Below are 19,652 nucleotides of genomic sequence, written 5' to 3'. Positions count from 1 at the left end.
ATCTCAATTTCATTGTGAACTGCTGAATTTTCATCCCTAGTGAAAAGGTCACAATAGTATTTGTTTCAACTCTCGGCTGTTTCTGACTAAGCTATGTTGTTTATGCCTTAAGTACCTTTGTTATATGCCATGTCACTTTGAATTCTGGTATTTATGCATATCTGTATATGTAAGTATGTTAATTTACACTGATATTTTGCTGTATTTGCCACTATGTTTATGTGAAAAATGGAAAATGGTGGGTGATATGTGGCTTGTTATTTGGGTATGTGTATTTATTTGTATATATTTATGTATTTACCTTCATATTAACTTGTTTGGAGGTGTGTTTATGTCAGTGAATAAGAGTACAATTTGATGCATGTATGTTCAGTCCCTGTTTGTATTTAAAAATAACTCACATTGATCAAGTTATTTTTAAAAGTTGACTTTTCTGGCATTTACAGTTAGCCCTATGTATCCAAATGTGCTGCATCCGCAGATTCAGCCAACCATATATCAAAAATATTCTAGAAAAAAATGAAAATAATAATATAAAAATAAAAAATACAAATTAAAAACTAATACCGTTTAAAAACCAATACTGTACAACTACTATTTGGATAGCATTTACGCTGTAGGTATTATAAATAATTTAGAGGTGATTTAAAATATTTGGGAGAATTTGTAGGTTATATGCAAATACCATGCCATTTTAAAAAAGCGACATGAGCATCCAAGGATTTTGGTATCTGTGAGGGTTCCTGGAACCAATATCTCAAAGCTACCAAAGGACGACTGTATTTTAAAATAAAGCTACTTCTTTCTTTACCTTTTTGTCAACTGTTGCCTTTGGTTTACTTATTCAGGAATGTATTTCTGCAGAAAGTTTACCAATGTGTTACTGACCTCAAGAGACTGTTAAAATAATTTAAAAGATTTTTAAAAATATATGTACAATGAGGTACTATGTAGCTGTTAAAAAAAAATCTGGTCAAGCAGTCTCTTACACTTGTCATCCCAGCAGTCTGGTAGGCTGAAGCAGGAGGACTGCTTGAGGCCAGAAGTTCAAGAGCAGCCTAGACAACAAAGCAAGACCCCCTTTCTTTTTTTTTTTTTTTTTGAGACGGAGTCTCGCTCTGTAGCCCGGGCTGGAGTGCAGTGGCCGGATCTCAGCTCACTGCAAGCTCCGCCTCCCAGGTTTACGCCATTCTCCTGCCTCAGCCTCCCGAGTAGCTGGGACTACAGGCGCCCGCCACCTCGCCCGGCTAGTTTTTTGTATTTTTTAGTAGAGACGGGGGTTTCACGGTGTTCGCCAGGATGGTCTCGATCTCCTGACCTCGTGATCCGCCCGTCTCGGCCTCCCAAAGTGCTGGGATTACAGGCTTGAGCCACCGCGCCCGGCCACAAGACCCCCTTTCTACAAAAAATAAAAAAAGATCAGCTGGGAGTGGTGGTGAGTACCTCTAGTCCCAGCTACAGGCTTGAGCCCAGGAGGATGAGGCTGCAGTGAACCATGATCGTGCCACTGCACTCCAACCTGGGCAACAGAGTGAGACCCTGTCTCAAAAAAAAAAAAAAAAAAAAAAAAAAGGCTCCATTAACTGAAATGGAGTGATTTCCAGGATATACTGTCAAGTGAAAAACAGGGCTGGGTGCAGTGGCTCATCACACCTGTAAACCTAGCACTTTAGGAGGCGGAGACAGGAGGACTGCTTGAGCCCAGAAGTTTGAGACCAGCCTGGGTAACACAGTAAGACCTCATCTCTACAGAAAGAATTTTTTAAATTAGGCAGGTATGGTGGTGTGTGCCTGTATTCCCAGCTACTTGGGGCTGAAGTGGAAGGATCGCCTTGTTTATTTCTCTCTCCTTATAGAGTAGATCTAAGAGGACAAGTATCTTTTTTATCTGGATTACCACTATATTTATAGCATCTAGAATAGGATATATACTAAGTATTCAACACATATTTGTTGAACAAGCTAAAAATATTAATATTTTATAGATGAATCAAATGCAAGTTTGGAAGGGACTCATAACTTCCAAGGTCACACAGCTAGTGAAGACAGAACAAGTATTATCTATCCAGGTCTACCTGTCTTGTGAAAGCCTGTGTTCTTTTCACCACATCACCCTACCTTATCACAAAAAATAAAATAATCCTGCCAGGCACAGTGGCTCACGCCTGTAATCCCAGCACTTTGGGGTGGATCACCTGAGGTCAGGAGTTCGAGACCAGCGTGGGCAACATGGTGAAACATCGTCTCTACTAAAAATACAAAAATTAGCTGGGTGTAGTGGCATGCGCCCATAATCCCAGCTACTCAGGAGGCTGAGACAAGAGAATCACTTGAACCTGGGAGGCAGAGGTTGCAGTGAGCTGAGACTGCACCACTGCATTCCAGTGCACTCCAGCCTGGGTGACAAGAGCGAAACTCTGTCTCAATAATAATAATAATAATAATAATAACAACAACAACAACAAAACAACAACAACAACAACAATAATAATTGGCCGGGCACAGTGGCTCACGCCTGTAATCCCAGCACTTTGGGAGGCTGAGGCGGGCGGATCATGAGGTCAGGAGATCGAGACCATCCTGACTAACATGGTGAAACCCCGTCTCTACTAAAAAAATACAAAAAACTAGCCGGGCGAGGTGGCGGGTGCCTGTAGTCCCAGCTACTCGGGAGGCTGAGGCAGGAGAATGGCATGAACCCGGGAGGCGGAGCTTGCAGTGAGCTGAGATCCGGCCACTGCACTCCAGACTGGGCGACAGAGCGAGACTCCGTCTCAAAAAAAAAAAAAAAAAAAAGATTAGCCGGGCGTGGCAGTGGGCGCCTGTAGTCCCAGCTACTCGGGAGGCTGAGGCAGAAGAATGCAGCTACCCGGGAGGCGGAGCTTGCAGTGAGCAGAGACGGTGCCACTGCACTCCAGCCTGGGCGAAAGAGTGAGACTCCATCTCAAAAAAAAAAAAAATCATCATCATCATCATCCTTTCTCTGGGAGAACATTCTTGGGGTAGAGGACCAGCCAGATGCAAATAAAGTGAACACCAAGCAGTCAATGCTATAATCAATTCTTCTAACTACAATCACTGAAATTCATCCTTAGGCTCACATAAACATGCATCTATTTTTTAGAGATGAGTTTCTCATTTTATTGGCCAGGTTGGAGAGCAGTGCAGCAGTCACAGCTCACTGCTGCCTAAAATTCTTGGGCTCAGGGGATCCTCCCTCTTCGGTTTCCCAAGTAGCTGGGACTACTGGTGCACGCCACTGCGCCTGGCTAATCTAAAAAATATTTTGTAGTGATGAGGGAGTCTCACCATCTTGCCCAGGTTGGCCTCAAACTCCTGGGCTCAAGCGATCCTCCTGCCTTGGCCTCCCAAAGTGCTGGGATTACAGGTGTGAGCCACTGTACCTGACCTAAACATGCGCGTCTATATTAAGGGAGTAAGGAACTTGAGGAACTTATTTTAAATGTTTACAAAGAACTTGCTTCCAGCTGTCATTCAATCATTCATTCATTCATTCAGCAAATAATATTGGACAAACTCTTTGTGCCAGGCCCAGATACAGTTCTTGCCTCACAGTATAGCAACAATATGACAGATTTTTTTAATCCCTATGTAAGTACAGAAAAATGACACCGGATCCAATCTTAAAAAACCAGACAGCTGGGCACAGTGGCTCATGCCTGTAATCCCAACATTTTGGGAGGCCTAGGTGAGCAGGCTGCTTGAGCCCAGGAGTTTGAGCCTGGGCACCACAGCAAAACCCTGTCTCTTCAAAAAATTAGATAGGCATGGTGGTACACACTTGTAGCCCCAGCAACTGGGAAGGCTGAGGTGACAGGTTCACCTGATCCCAGCAAGCTGAGGTTGCAGTGGGTCGAGATTGTGCCACTGTACTCCAGCCTGGGCAAGAGTGAGATCCTGTCTCAAAAAACAAACAAACAAACAAAAAAACAGAAAACCAGGGAGGAAGTTTTTTTTTGTTTTTTTTTTTTTTTTGAGACAGAGTCTCGCTCTGTCTCCCAGGCTGGAGTACAGTGGCTGATCTCAGCTCACTGTAACCTCCATCTCTCAGGCTCAGGTGATCCTCCCACCTCAGACTCCTGAGTAGCTGGGACTACAGGCACATGCCATCACACCTGGCTAATTGTTACATTGTTTGTAGAGACAGGGTTTTGCCACGTTGTCCAGGCTAGTCTCAAACTCCTGGGCTCAACCAATTCACCCGCCTCAGCCTCCCAAAGTGCTGGGATTGCAGGCATGAGCCACTGTGCCTGGCCAACCAGGGAAGTCTTGTTGGTGCGGATGATGCCTAAGTTAAGAGCCTATGTAGCTACAGGCTACTTCAAATGAACTCCCTGGTCATGGTGACAGAATGCTTACTGACTTCCCATAAATTGTACTGCACCATTCCACTACTCGGGCTGTAGTGTTACTTTATGATTCAGAGTAGAATAAGTGGCCCTACTAAGAGCTTCCAAAAATCTAAGTCATGCGGGCTGCTTATTATCCAATGGTAGAGTAAGTTTGTGATGACAGTCTGTGTTATCACAATTGCTAGCTAGTACCTTTTCCCTCTACCCTGTAGCCCTTCATTACCTGACAGGGTCCTAAAGGAAGGAAAATGACTCAAAAGAATCAGGCTCAAACACAGGGCTTGTAAGTTTTTTGGCTGTCAAATTAAGTACAGGGCTACAGAAGTCCTATCCCACAGATCAGAGTTCCAACAAGTAACAGTCTGTGAGAAAGTAAGATGAAAACATTTCAGTGTTGTAGATACATATACTATAGGTTAGTAAAGTCAAAAGAAAAGCTCCACTGAGATTTCTTGGCCAAAAAAAAAAAAAAAAAGGCTCTAAAATTTCTACATCCAACTTGTTTCTGCCAGTAAGGCTGGGCTTTTCACTGTGCCACCAGTAAACTCAAGGAAGGCTTCATCAGGATTACACTGAGGTTGTCCTAAGCAACCACAGCCCACCAAAGCAGTCTTAAGGAATGTTGCCACTTAATAAAGTCTTTAAGCAAGTTGGGACCAAGTTCTTAGATCTTCCCTTGACCAACTGTATTTACTCTTTTCAAGCTGATAGAAATCTGACAAACAAAAATCCCTGGGAAAAATGAAAGATTCCAGGAAAGAATGACAGAGATTCGTAATTTGATAAAGACATCAAACACTCAACTGAAAATAACTTGCATTTAGCTTTTTGAACATCTAAAAATAGTACATATGCTCATTCTTTCTAATAAGCTGTCTCCAGCATGGGGATTTCATTGGCATAGTTTGTTCTTTGTTGTAACATGTTAGCTGTTTCTTAAGACATAACAATAGTCCTTTTTCTACATCAAAGGACTTAAGTAACTACACCTCTAACAACTAGTGTGTTGGTATCATTATCCCTACTTTCTTGGTTGTGAAACTGAGGCCCAGGGTAAATGAGGCTTGCTTGAGGCCAAAGATTCCTGTCTAGATTAAATAGAGAATTATCAACTCTGGAATTTCTAAATTAAAAGAAGCAATGAGACCAGCAATATAAAACAAATGTTTTAAACATAGGCTACAGAATTCTATTATAGATTTAGTCTGCTTGAAGCCTCTAAAATATACCTCACGAACTTGTTCTCGAAACACTGAGGAATAATCACAGTCTGTTTCTAAAGCACACAAAAACAGCACCAATGGCTGATTACCCCAGAGAGAGCAACAGCTCTAATATGGGTCAGGATCCATGTCCAAGGAGTCAGTCAGCTTTGTTTTATGTGCTGATCACAGACCGTACCTTTACTGAACAACACTTCTTGTTCACATGGCTCTAGACATAGGACAAAAATTTCTCCTATAAGACTGGAATTCCCTCCACTTAAGAGAAAGAGATCAACAAGCAATCGCTGCACACCCGCAAGACAAGGATACTACATGAGTCCTGTTAGGAGATTTGTTCATTTTTAAGTATGTTTTACACAAAAATAATTAAGAGTTTATACCTATTAAGAACCACCGAATTGTACACTTTAAAAGAGTTCTGTACATACATACAACTATGTAATCTACATATAAAATTCTACATAACTGAATGCCACAGAAAAGAACACTACTTAAAAAAAGAAATTTTGAAAATACCAGACCAAGTAAACCTGGTAGAATCTTTAGAACAGGTTTAGAGGCTGAGGTGGGAGGATCGCTTGAACCCAGGAGGCAGAGGTTAGAGTGCGCCGAGATGGTGCCACTGGACTCCAGCCTTGGTGACAGAGTGAGACTCTCTCAAAAAACAAAACAAAACAAAACAAAAAAAATGCTAGGTGCGGTAGCCTAGCCTGTAATCCCTGCACTTTGGGAGGCTGAGGTAGGCAGATCACTTGAGGCCAGGAGTTTGAGATCAGCCTGACTGACATGGCAAAACCCCATTGCTACTAAAAATACAAAAAAATTAGCCAGGCATGGTGGCACACCCCTGTAATCCCAGCTACTCGGACGGCTGCGGCAGGAGAATCACTTGAACCCAAGAGGTGGAGGTTGCAGTGAGCCGAGATTGCGCTACTGCACTCCAGCCTGAGTGACAGAGCAAGACTCTGTCTCAAAGAAACAAAAACAAAAACAAGCAAACAAAAAAACCCCACAGTTGTGTTCTAACTGTGGCTCAGCAATTAACCGGAGTGGGATTTGGGGCAGCTTAGTTAAATTTTCTGAGTATCAGGTTTGTCATTTGCAAAACAGAATAATACCATCTACCTTTCAATGTGGCTGTTAGATTAGAAATCCAGACACACATAATATGTATGAAAGATCTTCCTGGTGATCTTCAGAGCCAATGTTCCAGGCAACCCCGAGGAAAACAAAAATTACATCCCCATAATCATAATCAGTTAATAAGTTAACTCCCTACCTTCCAGTGGTCTCTGAGAAGAGAAACCAAGGTTCTAAAGTAACAAATGAATTTCTCAAATGTATTCATTATAAAGCTTTAGCAAATTTAATTATCATCAGAAATGCTCAGTAGGCTATAAACAGAGATCTTGTGTGAATAATCAGTTGTTACTATTACTGCAAAGCAGAGTTTCTGCTGCTTCTCAGTACCTTTCATTTTCCACCTCCCTTTCTGTGCTCCCTAAAGAGTTCAACTCAAAATCAAATTAAACCTTAAATGTATATAATTCCACCTGCCACCAGAAAGAAAATAAACAATCATCCCTCCTCAGCCTCCCAAGTAGCCAGGACTGTAGGCACACACCACCACACCTGGCTAATTTTTTTTTCCCCAGCTAATTTTTACAATTTTTTTTGTAGAGACAAGGTCTCACTATGTTACGCAGACTGGTCTCAAACTCCTGGGCTCAAGCAATCCTCTTGTCAAGGCCTCCCTAAGTGCTGGGATTACAAGCATGAGCCACCATGCCCAGGCCTGACCCACCATGCCCAGGCCTGACCCACGTAAAAGTTTTAGAGGTATATGCTTACTTACATTGAGTGAGGTCTTCATTTCACACAATTTGGAGCTAAAAACATACCTGCATATTTCAGCTTTGTAGTAATTCCTCAACTGTTAAAGTATAGGATTTTCATGCTTTCTCAGGAGTTATTCTATCCTAGTACTATTAGGAATGTCTATCCCTGCTCATGTCCCCATCATCACAAATTCTTATTCTTCCTACAAGACTCAATTTGAATGTCACATTCATGAGGTGTTCCTTTTTCTTCAACAAGCACATTCAAGCAGTGTTTCCTGATGTTCCTCTAGAGGACACAGAGTACTGTCCTAATTCCTCTTTGCTATGTCCGTGACCTACTCCACTACTGCATCTCAAATAAAAATTCAATTTTGAGACACGTGTCATCTGGCTGTACCTAGCAGAAATCATCCTCTTAATCCTCTGGTTACTCAATGCATTTACTGAGACTTTGGCACCTAATACATAATATTTCTTTCCGCTTGAACTTTAGGCAAGTCACTCAAGTTCCTCGAGACCTACTTTCCCCATTTTTTGAAAATTTATTTTTATTTTTATTTTTAGACAGAGTCTCCCTCTGTCGCCCAGACTGGAGTGCGGTGGCACAATTTCAGCTCACTGCAACCTTCGCCTCCCAGGTTCAAGCGATTCTCCTGCCTCAGTCTCCTGAGTAGCTGGGATTACAGGCGCCTGCCACCACGCCCGGCTAATTTTTATATTTTTAGTAGAGATGGAGTTTTGCAATGTTGGTCAGGCTGGTCTCGAACTCCTGGCCTCAGGTGATCCACCTGCCTCAGCCTCCCAAAGTACTGGGATTACAGGCATGAGCCACCTCTCCCGGCCTACTTTCACATTTTTAAGATGGGGACAAAGATAGTTTCTATCTCAGAGTGTCGCTGGGGATTAAATGAAATAATGCACACAAGCACATAGCATGTAGGTTTCTGGTGTTGGAAAACTGGTGGGTTAAGACAACCCAAAAATTCTGTCACAAACATCTAAAAATTTTGAGTAAGACATAACAAAAAATTATTTCAAATACATATCTGAACTTATAAGAAAGAAAGAGAAAATTGATGAGGGAAGTTAAAACAGGAGAACTTCAGCTGCACTAACTGGGAATTTTAAGGGGTACACTGGGCCAAAAGATGTGGGTCTGGCTGGGCATGGTGGCTCACGCATGCAATCCCAGCACTTTGGGAGGACAAGGCAGGCAGATTACCTGAGGTTAGGAGTTCGAGACCAGCCTGGCCAACATGGTGAAACCCCATCTCTACTAAAAACACAAAAATTAGCCGGGCGTGGTGGCACGTGCCCAGCTACTCAGGAGGTTGAGGCAGGAGAAATGCTTGAACCAGGAGATGGAAGTTGTAGTAAGCTGGGATCGCACCACCGTACTCCAACCTGGGTGACAGAGTAAGACTCCGTCTCAAAACAAAAACAAAAACGTAAAGTGGCTGGTCTAACCATTTACTATCCCTTAGGTTCTGTCATCTGAAATAAGAAAAATTTTCCTTCAGACTCTAACTCCATCCCAATCTATCAAGATATAGGAAATATAAAGGGGAAACAGATAAGTAATAGCAATTCCAATAATAGTATTATATTAAAATGCTATGCAATAAGTATAGAGGTGGCCACGCGCATGGCTCACGCCTGTAATCCCACCACTTTGGGAGGCCCAGACTGGTGGATCACCTGAGGTCAGGAGTTTGAGATCAGCCTGGCCACCATGGCGACACCCTGTCTCTACTAAAAATACAAAAAATTAGCAGGGTGTGGTGATGCAGGCCTGTAGTCCCAGCTACTCAGGAGGCTGAGGCAGGAGAATCGCTTGAGCTCAGAAGGCAGAAGTTGCAAGGAACCGAGATCCCACAACTGCACTCCAGCCTGGGAGACAGAGCGAGACTCCGTCTCAAAATAAATAAATAAATAAATAATAAAAAAGAAGTATGGAGGTGTATAGGGAATAATTAAGAAGGGCAATTAACCCAGACCTGGAGGCTAAGGAAGGCTTCCAGAGGTAATGAAATTTTAGCTAAATCTTGAAAGCTAATGAATAAGAAGATATCTCTTGTGCTCCGCTTCACATTCTGTGGGCCCAACTCTTTATTCCAGCCATTGCTCTGGCAATCATCTGTGTAACCTGATAGCATTTCACTTTGTGTACTGGTCATCTCTTATTTTTTGTCTTCAGACTTCTAGTAACCACATTTGGAATACCTACAGGAACCTATTCGGCCATTCTGGCGCACATACAAACCTTGAAGTGTGAGGAAATTTATACCCATGGGGCAACCTTTGACCAATGGGGAAAGGAAGACAGTGAATAAATACTTTTCTTTTCTGATCTTTAGCATCTCTGAGGCACAGTCTACAAAGCGCCTTAGAGGGTCTCCAGTGGAACTGAGCCTCAGTTGCCCACAGGAGTAACAAAGTCAATAACACACCCTCAGACACTCAGACTGGTCTTCCCTCTTTCCCTGTTTTCCTCTTTCCAAATCCCACTCATATTACTAATTGTACAAATACTCTTATCTCAGGCTCTGCTTTGGGGGGAAACCGAGGTTAAGACAGATTACCAGGAATTCATTATTTATATAGGAATGGAGGGAACTGAGAGTGTACCAGGTAGATATGCAAGTATCCAAATGTGTAGAATTGCAAATGCATACTACGTTTAGTAAAGTTAACTGCAGTTACCCATATGATTATTGCTACAAATTTATTCCTTGTCCTGTGGCCTCTAAATTTTGAATGCCACCACTATCCATCTAGTTGCTCTTGCTGGAAACCTGGACATCATGTTTGACCCCTCCCTCTCTTTATCCTTCCACATCTAATCAATTAGTCACAAAGTTTTCCTAAATACTCTTCAATTTTTCCCTATCTCTCTATTACTATTGCCATTGCCTTGTTTTGCTCTTTCATTTTTTCTTGCCAGGATTATTGCAATAACCATTCACTGGTGACTGATTCTCCTCATTTATGTAGTGAATATTTATAAATATTAACCTGTTAGTAATCTTTCAATCTGTCCCTATAGGATATAAAGATATAAGATATATACTTTTTTTGTTTGTTTGTTTGTTTTATCTTTTTTTGGAGACAGGGTCTCACTTTATCACCCAGGCTGGAGTGCAGTGACGTGATCTTGGCTCACTGCAGCCTCAATCTCCCAAACTCAAACGATCCTCCCACCTCAGGCTCCCAAGTAGCTGGGACTACAGGCACACACCACCATGCCTGGCTAATTTTTTATATTTTTGGTAGAAATGAGATTTTTGCCATGTTGCCTAGGCTGGTCTAGAACTCCTGAGCTCAAGCGATACGCCTGCCTCAGCCTCCCCAAGTGCTGGGACTAAAAGTGTGAGAGACCATGCCTGCCTCAGACTCCCAAAGTGCTGGGATTGAAGATGTGAGCCACCGTGCCTGGCCAAAAGTGCATACTGTATTCTGACTTCTCTCCTAGACTGTAAAGCATAGTTAAGAGCATAGGCTTTGAAGTAAGAGAACCGGTTCAATTACTAATTCTTCCATTAAACTCTCTGAAGACTCAGTCCCCTTATCTATTCACGGTAAGATATGAAAGGGCTAGAGCAGTCTTAGCCCTATGAACTCTCAAAACTAATAAACCAACACTCTCTTTAAAAATGAAGGCCGGGTGCAGTGGCTTAAGCCTGTAATCCCAGCACTTTGGGAGGCCGAGGCAGGCAGATCACAAGGTCAGGAGATCGAGACCATCCTGGTTAACACAGTGAAATCCCGTCTCTACTAAAAACACAAAAAATTGGCCAGGTGTGTGGTGGGCACCTGTAGTCCCAGCTACTTGGGAGGCTGAGGCAGGAGAATGGTGTGAACCTGGGAGGCGGAGCTTGCCGTGAGCCGAGATCATGCCACTGCACTCCAGCCTGGGTGACATACCAAGACTCCATCTCAAAAAAAAAAAAAAAAAAAAAAGGAAGAAGCGCAGCACTAAATAGAAATTGCCAGGAGTATAATCCAAATTAAGGAAGACAAAGACAATCCTCAGAGCACAGGAACCAGAAAAGCCAGATAAAATGGAGATAAAGGAGCAGTGGAGGAAGATCTTAAAGGAGGGGGATCTAGAGCTGTGAAGCTAAAAAAGCAATTCTGACTCACCCTTCTTTTCTAAAAATGTAAAAAGACCAACTTCAGATAAAAATTAGAAACAAAACGATTACAGTCAAATCCCATACAAAGTTATTATCAAAAAAGATAATAAAGATTAAAATAACATTCCTATAATGAAAGCACACGTAAGAACGACATGCCCACAAAACAGATGAAATCCATAACCTAATATTCCTGGGTTTTTTTTGAGACAGAGTCTCACTCTGTCACCAGGCTGGAATGCAATGGCACGACCTCAGCTCACTGCAACCTCAGCTCACTGCAACCTCCGCATCCTGGGTTCAAGCCATTCTCCTGCCTCAGCCTCCCGAGTAGCTAGGACTACATGTGCACGCCACTACTATGCTCAGCTAATTTTTGTATTTTTAGTAGAGACAGGGTTTCACCATGTTGGCCAGGATGGTCTCGATCTCCTGACCTCGTGATCCGCCTGCCTCGGCCTCCCAGGGTGCTGGGATTACAGGCGTGAGCCACCACGCCGGCCCTCCATAGCCTAATATTTCAAAATAAGCTAAAGTAAGAAAATGATAAATGTGGCCAGGCGCGGTGGCTCACACTTGTAATCCCAGAACTTTGGGAGGCCAAGGCAGGCAGATCACTTGAGTTCAGAGTTCGAGACCAGCCTGGCCAATATGGTGAAGCCCCATCTCTAATAAAAATACAAAAATTAGCTGGGCGTGGTAGCGCACACCTGTAGTCCCAGCTACTTGAGGGGCTGAGGCAGGGGAATCACTTGAACCCAGGAGGCAGAGGTTGCGATGAGCCAAGATCACACCACTGCACTCTAGCCTGAACAGAGCAAGACGCTATCTCAAAAAAAAAAAAAAAAAAAAAAAAATAGGCCAGGTGTGGTGGCTTATGCCTGTAATCCCAGAACTTTGGGAGGTGGAGGCAGAGGCGGGTGGATCACAAGGTCAGGAGTTTAAGACCATCCTGGCTAACATGGTGAAACCCTGTCTCTACTAAAAATACAAAAAATTAGCCGGGCGTGGTGGCACACGCTTGTAGTCCCAGCTTCTTGGGAGGATGAGGCAGGAGAATCGCTTGAACCCAGGAGGCAGAGGTTGCAGTGAGTCAAGATTGTGCCATTGCACTCCAGCCTGGTGACAGAGCGAGATGCCGTCTCCAAAAAAAAAAAAAAAAAAAAAAGGCCAGGCACAGTGGCTCACACCTGTAATCCCAGCACTTTGGGAGGCCGAGGTGGGCAGATCACAAGGTCAGGAATTTGAGACCAGCCTGACCAACGGGGTGAAACCCTGTCTTCACTAAAAGTACAAAAATTAGCCAGGTGGGGTGGCGCATACCTGTAATCCCAGCTACTCAGGGGGCTGAGACAGGAGAATCGCTTGAACCTGGGAGGTGGAAGTTGTGGTGAGCCGAGATTGTGCCACTGCACTCCAGCCTGGGCGACAGAGTGAGACTCCATTTTGAAAATAAATAAATAAATAAATAATAAAAAAATAAAAGAAAAGGCCTGGTGCAGTGACTCTTGCCTCTAAATCCCATCACTTTGGGAAGCTGAGGCAGGCAGATCACTTGAGCCCAGGAGTGTGAGAACAGCCTAGGTAACAAGGCAAAACCCTGTCTCTGCAAAAAAGAAGAAGAAATTAGCTGGGTGTGGTGGCATGTACCTGTAGTCCCAGTCACTCAGGAGGCTGTGATGGGAGGGTGGCTTGAGCCCAGGAGGTCAGGGCTGAAGTGAGTCATGTTTGGCAGCACTCCAGCCTGGGCAACAGAGTGACACCCTGTCTCTTAAAAAAAGAAAAAAGAAAAAAAGACAGAAACTTCACATGAAAAGAACTCACTACATATCTAAAAAATATGATTCAGAACAATCAATAAGATATGTTATATAGAAAAACCACAAGATATTAAAGAAAAATAAAAACTCCTTTGGGAATCCAGACAAAAGGACCAAGTCACTCATAAGGGAAAGAAAAACAGATTTTATCTGGACTGTTTTGACAACAACACTGTATGTCAAAAGATAATGAAAGAATACATTTAGGCTGGGTGTGGTGGCTCACACCTGTAATCCCAGCACTTTGGGAGGCCAAGGCGGGTGGATCATGAGGTCAGGAGTTCGAGGCCAGCCTGGCCAACATGGTGAAGCCCTGTCTTTACTAAAAATACAAAAATTCGCCAGGCATGGTGGCGGGTGCCTATAATCCCAGCTACTTGGAAGGCTAAGGCAGGAGATCGCTTGAACCTGGGAGGCAGAGGTTACAGTGAGCTGAGATTGTGCCACTGCACTCCAGCCTAGGCAACAAGAGCAAAACTCCATCTCAAAAAAAACCATTTAATATATTCAAGGAATACATGTGAGTCACGGATTCTATATCCAAATAAATTGGCTGTGAAACATAAAGGCAGCAGATAACTTATTGAACATTACCATGCACCCTCCTTTAGGAATCTATTAGAAATAAGCTTCAGATAAATGACTGGAGACACAAGGAATAAGGACTGGTGTGCAATGATCATCAACAGCTGCTAATATCATAAAATGAAAGACAACCAGATAATCATGTGCCTTCAGATGGAAGAACACACCACTACCTTGCCAAAAATTCAAACCTAAACCTAATCAAGCCTCAAGTTCAACTACCAATTTATAGAATATACATACAAGAAACACTCATTAGCCGGGCGCGGTGGCTCAAGCCTGTAATCCCAGCACTTTGGGAGGCCGAGACGGGCGGATCACGAGGTCAGGAGATCGAGACCATCCTGGCTAACCCGGTGAAACCCCGTCTCTACTAAAAAATACAAAAAACTAGCCGGGCGAGGTGGCGGGCGCCTGTAGTCCCAGTTACTTGGGAGGCTGAGGCAGGAGAATGGCATAAACCCAGGAGGCGGAGCTTGCAGTTAGCTGAGATCCGGCCACTGCACTCCAGGCCGGGCGACAGAGCGAGGCCGGGTGACAGAGCGAGACTCCGTCTCACCAAAAAAAAAAAAAACAAACAAACAAAAAAAACACTCATTAAATCAACAAAATGCAGACTGTGGGAAAACTACACCAAAAACCCAGTTTCTTCAACAATTAAATTACAAGGGGAAAAAAAAGAAATGGAGGGAAAATCTATATGTTAAGAGACTTAAAAAACATTTCAACCAATTATAATGTGTAATTCTTATTCACTTCCTAAGTTAAATAAACACATTTGAAAAAACATGCTGAAATTATATTTATGAGGCAACTGGAAACTCAAACACTGATTAAATACTTAATGATACCAAAGAATTCTTATTGATTTGGTTTTTTACTGTTAGGAGAAAGCAAGTTGGGTAAAATATAGATAAAATAAGATTTGCTGTAGGTTGTCAACTGTTGATGCTGGGTGACAGATACGTGGGCAATGTTGTTTACTTTTGTACATGTTTTAAAATTTCCACATAAGGAGTTAAAATATTAACTATGTCTGGTCTACAACTTGTGTGTTTAACAAACGGCAATTATCATTATTATTATTAGTTAACTCTGAATATTTACTAAATGAATGAGTTTAGACATAGATAAGAATGAATGATTTATCAACAAATATGAAACATTATTATGGAGAAAATATGAAATCTAAGAGCATTCATGTCATCAATGTCAGTTGTAAGAGTGGAGCTCACTCACCCAGGGCCTGGGAGAATGAATGAACCAATAATCTCTCTTGATAAGTCAGGGAAAGAGGTTTGGGTAGCTGAAATAAAAAGTGAGAACCAGTAAATCAGTAAAATTGTGGGGTTAGATAAAGCAAAATGAAGTAGAAAATGGTGCCGGAAATTATAAAGCCAAATGAAATATGTGTCCTTTAAGTGAAAAAACATAACTTAGCAAATATGGTATCCAACTTCAATATCCTATAAGCACATATGATTATGGAGGTTCCACATTTAAGCAGGACTGCAATACATTTAGCAAATGTAAGGTAAAGGAAAAAGATTATAAGTTAAAAATTATTTAAACAAAAAAAAGCCAAATAAAGTGAATGTACTACTCTGGCCTTTCTCTGAGAACAGAAGTCAAACACAAAGACCTCACAAAAATAGCTGGGAAACTCAATCTGGAGGAAGTGGTAAAGATAAAACCAAAAGCTAATAAACCCCAAACTTTCAGGGAATGTTCTTATCTTACCTAAAATCTTATTGGAAACAGACCAAAAGAGCCTCTTAATGTTTAGGAGCTCTTTTGTGGGCACAGGGGAAGAAAAAACATGGGCTTAAAGGGTCACTGTGCCACGCATGGCACAGTTGCTCAGTACAACTTTCTCCTTTAGAGAGATAACTGACATCCCTTAGCAAACACTGACAACTTCCTTCTTACGCTGTCTCACTTTCTTCAACCATTTATATGCCCTTCCACTGCCTTTTCTACAAGTTTATGTTAATTCTAATCAGTTAATTCTGAATTTTGGCTTAGCTCAGTTCCTAACAGCTATTTGGGAGTCTATTTACGTTCTTCCAACAGTTAGCCTTGTTGCCTTCTACTCCCAGTTGGAAGGCAAGCTGATATGAAGCCAGGATTTCAGGAGCTACTGTAGTAAGAAAAAACCAAGTAAAGATAGCAAAGACTTGCTGGCCAAAGTCACAGCTTGGAAGATGGCTCAGAGGTAGGATTATATGTAAGAGATGCTGTGTAAATGATACGGGGGAAACAGGTAAGGGAGGAAAAGAAATTAGACTGCAGAAGGACTTAGTAAAGATTCTGATTTTAGTTGCAAGGGGAAGCCCTAAAATAAGGAGTAAAAGATCAAAGTCATGGCCATGCACGGTGGCTCATGCCTGTAATCCCAGCACTTTAGGGGGCCGAGGCCGGCAGATCATGAAGTCAGGAGATCTAGACCTTCCTGGCTAACACGGTGAGACCCTGTCTCTATTAAAAATACAAAAAAATTAGCCAGGTGTGATGGTGGGCGCCTGTAGTCCCAGCTACTCAGGAGGCTGAGGCAGGAGAATGGCGTGAACCTGGGAGGCAGAGCTTGCAGCGAGCCGAGACTGCGCCACTGCACTCCAGCCTGGGCGACAGAGCAAGACTCCGTTTCCGGAAAAAACAAAAAAACAAAAAAAACAAAAAACAAAAAAACAAAGTCATAAGAAAAGGCAGTAACTTGGAGAGTAAAGTACCCCTTTGGTGGTTACTTTCCTTCTCATGCCTTCTCTCCTAATAGTTGACACTATTACTTCTCAAGCCTCCAAGTGTTAGAGGAACTTACTTGCATGGGACTTCCAAGATTTCTAATTCTAAACTGGGCCAAAAATAACTTTTCTAAAATTCAGAGATTATAGAGCAAAGAAAGTTTACACATCCATTATAAACTTTTAGATGGTAGCTAATACAGCCCTGCGAAGACCATCAAAAATCCCAAGCTCTTTGCAAATCAAAACTACAGTAAGATACTAACTCATGCTTATTGGGATGACTACTATTAAGAAAAAAATATGCTGGGCGTGGTGGCTCATGCCTGTAATCCCAGCACATTGGGAGGCTGAGGTGGGTGGATCACGAGGTCAGGAGTTCGAGACCAGCCTGGCCAACATGGTGAAACCCTGTCTCGATACTAAAAATACAAAAATTAGCTGGGTGTGGTGGTATGCACCTGTAATCCTAGCTACTCAGGAGGCTGAGGCAGGAGAATCACTTGAACCTGGGAGGAGAGGTTGCAGTAAGCTGAGATTGCGTCATTGCACTCCAGCCTGGGCAACAGAGCAAGACTCCTTCTCAAAAACAAAAAACAAACAAACAAAAATAAGCAGAAAATACGTATCGGGAAGGAAGTGGAGAAACTGGAACTATAGACTAGGCATGGTGGCTCACCCTTGTAAATCCAGCACTTTGAGAGGCCAAGGTAGAGGATCACTTGAGCCCAGCAGTTCGAGACCAGACTGAGCAACATAGTGAGACTCTGTCTCTTAAAAAAAAAGAAAAAAGAAAAAATACACACACACACACACACACACACACATATATATACACACACACATACATATATCTATATATGTAGCCACGCATGGTGGCTCATGCCTGTAATCCCAGCACTTTGGGAGGCCAAGGTGGGTGGATCATCTGAGATCAGGAGTTTGAGACCAGCCTGATCAACATGGAGAAACCCCATCTCTACTAAAAATACAAAATTATTGTATGTGTATTAAAAAATATATATATATACACACACACACACGTTTATTTTAATTTATTTATATATATATTTTGAGACAGAATTTCCCTCTGTTGCCAAGGCTAGAGTGCAGTGGTACGATCTCAGCTCACTGCAACCTTCACCTCTTGGGTGCAAGCAATCCTCACACCTCAGCCTCCTGAGTATCTGGGACTACAGGTGTGTGCCACCATGCCTGGCTAATTTTTGTATTTTGGGAGCAATATAGTGAGACCCCCTCATCTCAACAAAAAATAAAAAGTTAGCTGGGTGTGGCAATGTATGACCATGGTTCCAGCTACTCAGGAGGCTGAGATAGGAGCATCACTTGACCATAGAAGGTCAGTGCTGCAGTGAGCCATGATCACACCATGGCACTCCAGCCTGGGTGTCAGAACGAAATCCTGTCTCACAAACAAAACAAGTAAAGAAAGAAAGAGGTTGGAGCCCTTGTACACTGTTGGTGGGAATGTAAAATGGTATAGCCACTGCAGAAAATAGTATGGCAGTTCGTTAAAAAATTAAACACAGAAATAGCATATAATCTAGCAACTACACTTCTCAGTATAAACCCAAAGAACTGAAAGAGGGTCTCAAAGAAATATTTGTACATCCATATTCACAGCTGCATTATTCACAATAGCTAAAATGTGGAGGCAACCCAAGTGTCCGTGGATGGATGAATGGCTAAGCAAAATGTGGTATATCCATAAAATAGAATATTCCTCAGTCTTAAAAAGGAAGTAAATTCTGCAGAATGCTACGATGTGGATGAACCTTGAGGATGTTATGCTAAGTAAGCCAATCATGAAAAGATTGGAGGTGGAGGCGGGCAGATCACTTGAGGCCAGAAGTTCAAGACTAGCCTGGCCAACATGGCGAAACCCCATTTCCACCAAAAATACAAAAACTAGCCGGGTGTAGTGGCATGCACCTGTAGTCCCTGCTACTCATGAGGCTGAGGCACAAGACATGCTTGAACCCAGGAGGCAGAGGCTGCAGTGAGCTGAGATCATGCCACTGTACCCCAGCCAGGGTGATGGAGCGAGACTGTATCAAAAAAAAAAAAAAAAAAAGACAAATACTGTATGATTCCACTTACATGAGGTACTTAGAGGTAGTCAAAATCATAGAAACAGAAAGTAGAATGGTAGCTGCCACGGGCTAGGAGGAGGAGGACGTTAGTATTTAATGGTAATAGAGTTTCAGTTTTACAAGATAAAGGTTATAGAGATGGAGGGTGGTAATGGTTGCACAACATTATAAATGTGCTTAATACCACTGAACTGTACACTTGACCCGAATTTTCTTCCCATTACCCTAATGGAATTCCCCATCTATTCTCTAAACAAATAAGCAGCTGTACCCCAGAAAGCAACACACCCAACATTATTTTATTGGAAGCCCCCACCCTAATCAGAAGCACCCAAAATCCACTTGAGAGAAAATACAGAAAAGTAGGAAAGGAAGGCCAAAAGTGAATGGAAATGCATATATACACTGTACTGGAGGTCCTGGCCAGGGCAATGAGATAATTTTTTTTTTCTTTTTTTCTTTTTTTAAAGAGTCGGGCATGGTGGCTCACGCCTGTAATCACAACATTTTGAGAGGGCAAGGTTGGGGGTATCACTTCTGTCCAAGGAGTTCTAGACCAGGCCTAGGCAATATAGTGAGATCCTGTCTCTATACAAAAAAAAAAGTCCAGGTGTGGTGGTGCATGCCTGTAGTCTCAGCTGCTTGGGAGGCTTAAGGAGAATCACCTGAGCCTGGGGAGGTCGAGGTTACAGTGAGCTGTGATTGAGTCACTGCACTCCAGCCTGGACAACAAAGTGAGACTCTGCCTAAAAAAAAAAAAAGAAAAAAAGAAAGTAGCCGGGCATGGTGGCACATGCCTGTAGTCCTAGTTACTTA

At 42.6% G+C, this 19,652-nt stretch overlaps 1 protein-coding gene across 8 annotated transcripts in view; it reads right to left on the bottom strand.

Moving 5' to 3' along the window:
- EIF2B3 (eukaryotic translation initiation factor 2B subunit gamma) overlaps nucleotides 1-19,652 on the bottom strand; it is a 146,259-nt gene that overhangs the window by 114,897 nt on the left and 11,710 nt on the right. For 3 of the 8 annotated variants that reach the window (XM_074008645.1, XM_074008641.1, XM_074008646.1), the window contains exon 4: nucleotides 15,221-15,287. The exons of the other annotated variants lie outside the window; for them this stretch is intronic. The gene's annotated coding sequence lies outside the window, so the exon portion shown is untranslated. The remainder of the gene's footprint in view (nucleotides 1-15,220; nucleotides 15,288-19,652) is intronic. 8 annotated transcript variants of the gene reach the window in all.

Source organism: Macaca fascicularis, chromosome 1 (genome assembly GCF_037993035.2).
Source record: "Macaca fascicularis isolate 582-1 chromosome 1, T2T-MFA8v1.1".
Taxonomy (NCBI): Eukaryota; Metazoa; Chordata; class Mammalia; order Primates; family Cercopithecidae; genus Macaca; species Macaca fascicularis.
Note: the sequence above shows the minus strand (reverse complement) of the source record. Positions and strands in the feature narration are given on the sequence as shown.